The 11,388-nt window shown below is 41.7% G+C and overlaps 1 protein-coding gene across 2 annotated transcripts in view; it reads left to right on the top strand.

The window, feature by feature from the left end:
• GASK1B (golgi associated kinase 1B) overlaps positions 1-11,388 on the top strand; it is a 41,496-nt gene that overhangs the window by 3,882 nt on the left and 26,226 nt on the right. The gene's annotated exons all lie outside the window — the stretch shown is intronic.

Raw genomic sequence — 11,388 nt, 5'->3', positions numbered from 1 at the left:
TCCACTTGGGAGATGAGGAAGCTGAGGCTTATTTAGGCAAAGTAACTGGCCTCATGTTAATGGTTAAGCTGGGTTTTGCGCCCAGGCCCAGCAAACTTTAAAACGTCAGCTCTTAGCCATTGGGCTTAGGTGATGCTACCACTTCTGTCCACCCTGGAGAGAGGGAGTATGCAGGTGGGCACGGAGAAGCAGGCACACACGGAGCCTCTCCTGGACCAAGCAGGGCAGAGGGTCCCCCTGGAAGGCTCCCTTGCCGTTCACTCATGTCATAAAGGCCCTGAGAAGAGGTGATGCGTGTTGAATGTATCCTGAGGCATGGTACTCTGATCTGTCCTTCCGGCTTCCCTGGGAGCTCCTGGACGGAAGTTGAGAGAGGAAAGTAGTGGTTAGGAGCCTGGGCTCTGGAGCTGGACCCCTGGGTTTGAATTTACCAACCTGTGACCCAGAAACGCTCATGTTCTCAGCTCTAAGTGACAACAGTACCCACCTCATGAGTTTGTCGCTAGTTAATACAGGGAACACACGTATACCTGGTGCTTGACACACAGTAAATCTTCAATAAATACTGCTGTTGGTGTTACTACACGAAGCACATGAGGTTCCATGTTCACTGAGTTACTCATATAGCCTCCAAGCCTCACCTGTCATTTCTTTTTTTTAATTGAAGTCTAGTTGATTTACAATGCTGTGTTGTTTCAGGTGTACAGTTATACGTATATATATTCTTTTACAGATTCTTTTCCATTATGGTTTATTACAAGATATTGAATATAGTTCCCTGTGCTACTCAGCAGGTCCTTGTCGTTTATCTATTTTATATATAGTAGTGTGTATCTGTTAATCCCAAATTCCTAATTCCTCCCCTTCCCCTTTGGTAACCAAGTTTGTTCTCTATGTCTGTGAGTCTGTTTCTGTTTTGTAAATAAGTTCATTTGTACCATTTTTTTAGATTCCACATATAAGTGACATCATATGATATTTGTCTTTCTCTGTCTGACTTACTTCGCTTAGTGTAACAATCTCTAGGTCCATCCATATTGCTGCAAATGGCATTATTTCATTCTTTTTTTGGCTGACTAATATTCCATTGTGTATATACCACATCTTCTTTATCCATTCATCTGTCAGTGGGCATTTAGGGTGCTCCCATGTCTGGGCTATTGTAAATAATGCTGCAATTAACACTGGGGTGCATGTATCTTTTCGAATTAGCGTTTTCTCTGGATACATATCATTTCTTCATGTGACAGGGCTAGGACTAAAACCTAGGTCTCCTGCTGGCTTAAACTTTTTGGCGTCAGGATACCTCTTAGGTATTTAATTCTGTTCTCTGAATATCCAGCATCTTTGGGAATGAAGAAGGCAGTTGCATTAAATTTGAAGGAGGCCTTTATAATTCCAGTGTAGACTGGTATTCCTCTCTCTTTGCAGAAGTAAGTGATGATGGAAAGAAGGCAACAAGGTTGTATTGACATGACTCTCAATATGATGAGTTAAATACCTAAGACTGTATCTCAAGTAATACTGGAACTTTCTTTATTCTCTCTTTGATACTTTCCACTAGAATGTAGTTACTGAGAGTCATAAAATCAGACCAGTTTCCTCAGGAGGCTAGGACACGATATATAGTTATGAGCACCCTACACAATATAATTCTACTCATGGAGACATTGTACTGATGCAAAGTACATAAATAGATCAGTTCTGGTCATGGTAGGGGATTAACAGTCTTAGGTTCTCGGTATCTCTCTTCACTCACCTACCTCTAGTCTTTTCCTGACTTGTGTCTTTCTTCCCTTGATTTCCACAGATGTGTGGATCTTCCCTCTAGGGTCCTCCTAGTCTTCTCTTGGTCCAAGCTTAGCTTTATTTGCACTTCCCTAGGTACCTAAGGGGGTGATAGATCTTATCTTGTTACCCAGCACCTGTTTCTGGCTCATTCTATATCATTGCTGTATAATTATAATTGCTTATTTAATCATCTCTTCTTTCCCACTACGCTCTAGATCTGTGAAGGCAGAGACGTTTCCTGTCGTGTTCATCATTGAATGTCCAGATCCCAGTGGAGAGTCTGGCACATAGTAGTTGCTCAATAAATATTTTTGAATGAATGCAAGAATGCATTTTTGGTCTGTTTCACTGACTCCAAACAGTAAATCTGTACTTGCTTCTGGCTTCAAAAACTCAGGACAAGTGCTACCATTTTAGTCCCAAATCCAGGCTGGGATTTCTCCTTGAGATTCTTATAAATAACTCATTGAAAAGGTAAAGAAAAATATCCTTGGCAGCCTCTGTATTATGTAAATAATAAGGTTTATGGAGCTTATTCTTGTGAGGACCATCAATATATGGTCTGTGGCTTCACTCTGTAATGTAATTTGATAATGAGTTTTCTATAGGAGGAAAAACAGAACTCAGCTTAGGTATGCATTTCTCTGATGATCTGGCTTGGTCTGGGAGGAGATCTCTTCATATCTGGGAGAGTGGATAGTCAGCCAGTCCTGTAAATAATCTGCCTTAAGTGTTGTTTCTGGTCTCTGACTTTTGATGAATGTTTGTGAAAATAAATTCATGCTTCGTACCAAGAACATCACTTGTCTCTTGTGAGTCGAATATAGATATTTGACTTACCGCAGTTAATCTTTCAAAGAAACCTATGCAGGAGATACTTTCTTACCTCAATTTTGAGAAGAAAGAAAGATAAGAAGAAGGCAGCTCAAGGTCGTACAATGAGTTAATTGTCCAGAAAGCATTCAAGCCCTTGTCTTGTAACTTCCAAGACTTTCCTCTTTATCAATCTGCTTTCCTCACCAAATCCTTTTGGGGGTCCTTAAGGTGTGTCTTCTTTCTCTATCACCACGACCTATTTGTATACCTGATTATCTAACACAACTAGACATTGAAGACTTGTGTACTGCTGCACAGATAGGGGCTATGGGAACCTCTTATTTCTCAAGGAGACGACAGCCGTAACCATAGCAAGAGTAATATTGAATGTTACCATATACTGGCAGTGTTTTAAGTAACATCACCTATTATCTCAATAAATCCTCCTAAACTTTTATAAGGTGGGTACTCTACGAGAGGCCTTTTGTGGATGTGTAAGTAGAGGCCCAGTGTAATTAAATACCTCTGCTGAAAGTCATGTAAATTACCTGGCTGTAAAAAGGAGACATATGATGCAAAGGGAGATGTAAAAGAGTGTCAGAGGCTGTGACTGAATGATATGTCTGCCTCAGCCTCTCAGATGAACTTTCTGTTCATCCAGTCCAAAGACAAAAGGTCCCGATGATAAAGCTCATCTTCAGGTATTTATTTGTTTGTTTGTTTGCAAAACTGACACAGGTGATCCTATTGGCCCAGAGCCACTAGCTCAGGTTCCTCTGGGACAGGTTCTTGGTTGTATAACTTGAATTCTAGATGACTCCCCTTGAATCCAAAAATATATATATGAAATTAGCAGGTTTACTGGCCCTGAACTGTATACTGGACCATTTCCTGACAGGTGTCACTCCAAAGATATCCCAGAAAATGGGAAGGTTGTACTTGGGGAAGGACAAGGTTGTAATTAGATAGGGAGGGCCAGGAGGGTACCACCCTACAAAATCCAGCCATGACCACTAGACCAGAGTCTCATCCTATGCGTATCTGTGTGGGAAATACAAAAGTGAATTGAAATATAGCATCAAAGGCCTTGTAAAGAAATCCATGTTTGCAATAATGATGTATTTTTCAGTTGTAAACTTATAAAGAACCTAGTATTAGGCCTCACAGCGTGTCTATGCTGCATTTGTTGTCATTTGACTATTGCATTACTTAACAATTCCACACAGCAGATAGTATTGATACTTTATATATGGGAATCCTGAGGCTCGGTGAGGTGTGAAATTTGCTCAAGGACGCATAGCTAGTGAGCAGTGGAAGTGGAATTTGTACCCAGTTCTGTCTGATACTAAAGTATCCTCATGTTGCTTCTCTTGCCCTACGTTACCTCTCAAATATAACTTGATATGATCATGGGACAGTGACAACAATGTGCAAATTTTAACATGGTGATTTCTGATTTACCATTATGCCAACCTTTCTATTTAACTTCTTTTTTCAACTCAACCACTCAACATTGTTAATATTTTCACTCAAAGGAAGTATGGCCATACTACCCTGAACACGGCTACAAGGGCTGTTGTTGTTTAAATACAAGCCAATGCTTCCCAGATTTTCTTGTTTTACCGTAAACAATCGTGTATATGCAAATATGACTGAATGTATTAGTATGTTTTCTGCCAAACCGTCGTTGCAAAAATCATCAATCATGATAGAGGTCACCAGATACTATGTGATACTGATACTTTTAAATACTTTTTTAAACAAAATATTTAAAAATATGTATCTAAGACAAGACAAAGCAGACTATGTCTATGTAGAGAGCAGAAGAACCCCAGCCCCCCGTGATCTTCCACTGAGCACTTTGGCCGAGCTCCCCAGCAGTCTGCACAGAGATGCAAATGAATCCCAAGGGCTACCATGTTGGTAGCACTTAAGCATCGGACTGTTTTTCATGCCCAGCATGGGAGATGCATTATGTGTGCATTATTTTTAGGATGCCGCTTTACGGCCATAGAGCTGTCAGACTGGATTAGGTAGCCTCGTTCCAGGAACGCTGTGTGTCAGGGCTGCTTGGATGACAAAGTGCAGGCCCCTCACCCACTTCCATTTGAATTCAGTGTCGATTCCAATGTGCTCACTGTTCTCTGACTTGTACTGCCTCGTCTCATCATAGAGCAGGAGAGATACAGTGGGTACTTTCCTCTCTCCTCTCGAGTCCATGCGAGCAGTGCTGTGAGCTGCACGCTGGTGGCATGGCTGCCAGAGCAGGGGAGTGGCAGTGCACAATTCATGTTGTCCCAGGCTCTCAGGCGAGGGCAGAGGCACTTTGCAGGGAGTTACGACAATTACCCAGATGCCCTCACAACTTGGAAACACACTGACTTCAAAATCCTAGAAGTCCTGGACATGGGTGCAAACTTTCTTAAAATATTGACTCAGGAATATAGGAATCATGCCTTGTTTCTGAAAATTTGGATGGAGAGCACATTGTGTTCTTTATCAGAAAAGCCCTAAGGGTATCATTCTTTAGCGATCAAGTTGAGCTGGTCAACTAAATGCATTCATAAGTGAACAAAAGTTTACTGAGCGTGGGCTCCAAGCAGTGCTGGGCTTCACTCTTGTCTTGTTTGCTCACTACATACCTTCTTTGGTAAAGTGGGGGAACTGGGGAGTGGCCAAAAGCCAGACTGCATTTCAATGGCTTCAGGGGTATAACTGGACAGCTACGTATAAAAGAATGAAATTAGAACACTCCCTAACACCATACATGAAAATAAACTCAAAATGGATTAAAGACCTAAATGTAAGGCCAGACACTATAAAACTCTTAGAGGAAAACATAGGCAGAATACTCTTTGACATAAATCACAGTAAGATCTTTTCTGACCCACCTCCTAGGATAATGAAAATAAAAACAAAAATAAACAAATGGGACCTAATTAAACTTAAAAGCTTTTGCACAGCAAAGGAAACCATAAACGAGACAAAAGCACAGCCCTCAGAATGGGAGAAAATATTTGCAAATGAAGCAACTAACAAGGGATTAATCTCAAAAATATACAAACAGCTCATGCAGCTCAGTATCAAAAAGAACAAGCAACCCAATCAAAAAATGGGCAGAAGACCTAAATAGACATTTCTCCAAAGAAGACATACAGGCGGCCACGAGTCACATGAAAAGATGCTTGACATCACTAATTATTTGAGAAATGCAAATCAAAACTACAGTGAGATATCACCTCACACTGGTCAGAATGGCCATCATCAAAAAAATCTACAAACAATAAATGCTGGAGAGGCATTTATTGGAGAAAAGGGAACCCTCTTGCACTGTTGGTGGGAATGTAAATTGATACAGCCACTATGGGGAACAGTATGGAGGTTCCTTAAAAAACTAAAAATAGAATTACCATACGACCCAGCAATCCCACTACTGGGCATATACCCTGAGAAAACTATAATTCAAAAAGAGTCAGGTACCCCAATGTTCACTGCAGCACTATTTCCAATAGCCAGGACATGGAAGCAACCTAAGTGTCCATCAACAGATGAATGGATAAAGAAGATGTGGCACATATATACAATGGAATATTACTCAGCCATAAAAAGAAACGAAATTGAGTTATTTGTAGTGAGGTGGATGGACCTATAGTCTGTCATACAGAGTGAAGTAAGTCAGAAAGATAGAAACAAATACCGTATGCTAAAACATATATATGGAATCTAAAACAGAAACAAAAAAAATGGTTCTGAAGAACCTAGGGGCAGGACAGGAATAAAGACGCAGACGTAGAGAATGGACTTGAGGACACGGGGAGGGGGAAGGGTAAGCTGGGACGAAGTGAGAGAGTGGCATGGACATATATACACCACCAAATGTAAAATAGCTAGCTAGTGGGAAGCAGCCGCATAGCACAGGGAGATCAGCTCGGTGCTTTGTGACCACCTAGAGGGGTGGGATAGGGAGGGTGGGAGGGAGATGCAAGAGGGAGGGGATATGGGGATATATGTGTACGTATAGCTGATTCACTTTGTTATACAGCAGAAACTAACACACCATTGTAAAGCAATTATACTCCAATAAAGATGTTTAAAAAAAAAAAACAAAGACGGGTAGGGTAAAGACCTCCAGGAGATATGGTTAGGGAAGCCTGCAGGCCCAGAGAGTGATGTGTGTGTATAGGGGGGTGGGTGGGGGACTGCAGAAGGTTCTAGAAGCAGTTATGTCAGACTAGTTCTTCAAAGTCACTGTGGGTGGGTACAGAAGGGTGGAGAGAACCCATGTGTGAGAAGCTTGTGAAGGGAGTGTGTGCGTGGAAACTGCAAACCGTTCTGGAAAAAGGAGAATAGGGGCTGGCGGCGGTGAGCGGAGACTGGGTGGGATTATGTTATGGAAGGACGTGGACTTCATCCCGCAGATAATGGGAAATCATTGAAGGGTCTGAAGAAGAGAGGTGATGTGATGAGCTTTCGACCGTAGGAAGCTCACTCCAGTCAGGAATTCATGGCTTCTTCATCTACCTTAATCAACATTAAATGGCCCAGGACCAGGTCCCCCCGATGTAACCAAGACTTTACTGGCAAAATGTTTGTGGAGTTTGGCAGTGACTCCATCATCACGACCCTCTGAAGTCAAGGTCGGTTCCTGTTTTTCTAAAGGGAATATTGAGACAGGAAGTGTCTGGGAGCTCCCATTTTTATAGCGGAAGTCCAGGGCAGGCCTAGAAAGCAGAAGTTCCCATCCATTAGTCAAAGGTTCAGGACAAAGAAGGACACTTTGTTTTTATTTATTTATTTTTAACATCTTTATTGGAGTATGATTGCTTTACAATGGTGTGTTAGTTTCTGCTTTATAACAAAGTGAATCAGTTATACATATACATATATCTCCATATCGCCTCCCTCTTGCATCTCCCCCCACCCTCCCTATCCCACCCTTCTAGATGGTCACAAAGCACCGAGCTGACCTCCCTGTGCTATGCGGCTGCTTCCCACTAGCTAGCTATTTTACGTTTGGTAGTGTATATATGTCCATGCCACTCTCTCACTTCGTCCCAGCTTACCCTTCCCCCTCCCCGTGTCCTCAAGTCCATTCTCTACATCTGCGTCTTTATTCCTGTCTTGCCCCTAGGTTCATTAGAACCTTTTCTTTTTAGATTTCATATATATGTGTTAGCATATAGTATTTGTTTTTCTCTTTCTGACTTATTTCACTCTGTATGACAGTCTCTAGGTCCATCCACCTCACTACAAATAACTCAATTTCGTTTCTTTTTATGGCTGAGTAATATTCCATTGTATATATGTGCCACATCTTTATCCATTCATTTGTTGATGGATACTTAGGTTGCTTCCAGGTCCTGGCTATTGGAAATAGTGCTGCAGTGAACATTGTGGTACGTGTCTCTTTCTGAATTATGGTATAAGCCCAGTAGAGGGATTGCTGTGTCGTATGTTTTTAAAGTAGAGCTGATGGTTTGGGTTGTTTCAAGCGTCTGTGGCAGAGGGAAGTCACAAGTGCTTCATGCTTAGCTAACGCTTGAGGAAACGTGGAGATTATTTTAACTCTGTCCAACCTCGAGAAAACCAGTTAGTGAAACAGTTAGGAAAGTAACTAAATACCTTTCTATTTTTGTTGGAAGAACGGTTTTCTAAATCACCCAGAAATTGGATTCCTAAGACAAGCCCTTGTATCGAGGATTTGGTTGGCTGCATGGAACCTACACGTGTAAAATCTATGGAATTCTGCTTCTCTGCCACCTTCCCCTTTTAAAACCTAATAGAGGTTGATTCTTTCTAATATCTGACAGTGCCGTATTTTCAGTGTCTCTGGATCTCACACTTTTCACGCCTTGGGGAGCCCGTTGCCTCAGTCAGGGTGGCTGGAGGACTGGGCTTGAGTCCTGTGGAGACCAGAGATGCAGCGTCAAGAATCAACACTCGTGACTTGGTTTTCCACCCACGCGCTCAGCTCCTCTTCAGACATGGCTCTTCTCCTTGTTAATGGCCAGAGCTGCTCATTTCGCTATGCTGGGGCCCGGCAGTTCTTCGTTGCTTGGCTTGGCTCTGAGAGCTCAGCCTTTATTTTAGTCCTTCCTTCACTTGGTCCCTTCAAAACACTCTTCAACTGGCAGACACGCAACCTGATCGTCCTTACACGCGTGCTTGTCTGCTTCCACTAAACTCCCAGCTGTGGCCCAGGCCTTGCCTGGGACTGGGATTTTGCAGGGCCTCTGTTTCTGGTATGCCTCACTCTGAATTCTTTCTATCCCAAACACAGGAACCAAATGCGTCCAGATATTGGGGGACAATGGTAAATATGTGCTTTGGGAATAAGTGAATTAACAATGTTTAAAAGCATCTTATCCTCCACATTTCCTCCCCGGCCAGACTGTCACAGAATCCTATTTCACCCTCCCTCACATTGACTGACTTGTCCACATTCGCCATCCCTAAACCAAGAGATCTTACCCGCTTTTTCCACTTTCAATCGCAAGAACCCTACTGTGAGAGGCACAGTAGAAAAATAGAGCAGATAGTACTTAAGGGATCGTTAACAACCAGACACCTGCTACCTTCTCAGCGGAGGTGCGCCCGCATCAACACTTGCTTTTAGATTAGAGAGCTGCAGCATTCAGGTTTTCCTTCAATGCATTGGAAGTTGCAATGGAACATGACAATTTGTTTCCCATAACAAAGGTGAGCCTCACGGTTTGGCTGGGCTTTGTTTTCTTTAGAGGGTTTTGGAGTTATTTTTAATGAAGGTCTCTGAGCTGAACTGTCACTTTCTTTTTTGTCTTGTTCACGAGAAGCTTGGAACTTGGCCCATGTGATAAAATAGGCTTGTGATTTCAGAGCTCAGGATGTTTCTACTTGGTTTTGCCCAGTGATAGATGCAGACATTCACTGATAACTCCCCCTGTAGTTCAGCAAAACTGGTCACTGGTTCAAGGTGAAGGGCACCTGATAAACCAGGGCAGAGGAGGTTGTGTAGAGCATTCATTCTTAGTGGATTTTCACGTTCGTCTTCTCACAAGCATGTCTTCTTTGTGCTTTTGAATAAAGAACGACTTGGGAGAACATCAAAATTCAGGGGGGATATTCAGATTTTGGAAAAAAAAAGTTTTACTGGCAAGTCTCAGTTTTTTAAAAGACAGTTATATAACCGTTAATTCACACGAACACCCACATTTCTTTTAAAACCCCACTTCCTCCCCATTCTGACAGGTAGAATTTTCTCTCTTCACCGTTAAGATTTCTCTAGAGAGCCCAGTACTGCCTCATTCTGACAAATCCAAATGCGAAGAGATGAATGCCCTTCATCTCTGAAACACTTCAGGTAAGTTGCTTTAACCTGTTTTCTGCTTTCAAAGGGTATTTTTCTGTCATCCCTTCAGATCTATCAAGGTTCATTTAATTCTGTTATCAGCCTTATTTTATACAAAGTGGAATGCACCTCACAGTAGTTGCTCACAGCTCTGAGCTCTGGAACCAGCCTCAACGTGCACAAATGCTCTGCAAGACCTGCTGGCTGGAAGGAAGGGCATCCAGGCTGGCTCAGCCTGAGAACTGCCTCTTACCCTGCTCTCTGGAAGCCCCTTTCCCTGCGGTGACTGACGCCAGGCATGGCAGGACAGAATGTGTTTCTGTGGCAGTCAGAATATTTTGCTGAGGGGAGATGCATGTGGAGGAAAACAGAGGATGTTAACTGAAAACCAATTATTCCTATCCGTTGAAAGCTCCCTGTGGCAGTTTGAGAACCATTTAATAGAAAATGTGTCATTCAAAAAAAATTTTAAGATTTAAAGGAGAGAAATGGTAAATGAAAGACAATAAACCCATACACTAGATTAGGGATTGATTCACTACAGTCTGTGGGTTTTGTGTGGTCCCTGAGCTACCAATGGCTTCCACAATTTTAAATGGTTGAAAAAAATATCCAAATAACAATAATACTACTATGACACTTGAAAATTACAAAAAATGTAAATTTCAGGGTGTGTAATACAGTTTTATTGGAACACAGTCACCACCATTTGTTTATATTTTGTTTTGACTGTTTTCGTATCACAATGGGGTTGAGTACTTGCTAGTTGACATTGTATGGCCCTCAAAGCCTGAAATACTCACCGTCTGCCCTTGACCAAGTTTGCTGACCACTGGGCTACATTATTGTATCACAGTTAAAGTGACACTGTTTAAGAATATTTAAGTGTAAGAGAAATGTTTGCAATGTAACATTTAGTGAAACAATTATGATAAACTCTATACATAAGGTGATTCCAAATAGTTTATTTTCCCTTGTGGCATTTTTGCCTCTTTTCCCTGCTGGAAATGTAAACTCTATGAAAGCAAAAAAATCCCACAGAACAACAAACAACTGAAAACCTGGCATGTATGTCTGTATGCTTTAGGCCTAGAATAGTGCTTGAGACATAGTAGATGTTCAATAAACAAATAAGGGCTAGAAGGCTGATGAATTATGTGATTGTATAATGCATGCATATAAAAATAGTCATAGCAAAACCTTTCCAGGATATGCATATATGTTAGGCACCAGGCTGAGAACTTTAAACGTATGATTCTGTTTAACAGAGTTTGTTTTGGAAGGTACAGTATTGCCCACACTTTACAGAGGATGAAAGTGAGGTTTGAAAAGGTTATATAACTTGTCCAATGTTACAAAGCTAAGAAGTAGTAGGATCAGAATTCAAAAGGTCTGTTGGGTTCTAGAGTCTGAACTCTAACCGTAAGCTCTACTCCTTAAATTTCTAAAAACAA

The sequence above is a fragment of the Lagenorhynchus albirostris genome, chromosome 4 (assembly GCF_949774975.1).
Source record: "Lagenorhynchus albirostris chromosome 4, mLagAlb1.1, whole genome shotgun sequence".
NCBI classification, from domain to species: domain Eukaryota; kingdom Metazoa; phylum Chordata; class Mammalia; order Artiodactyla; family Delphinidae; genus Lagenorhynchus; species Lagenorhynchus albirostris.
The sequence above is the reverse complement of the archived record's forward strand: the minus strand, read 5'-3'. Positions and strand labels throughout refer to the sequence as shown.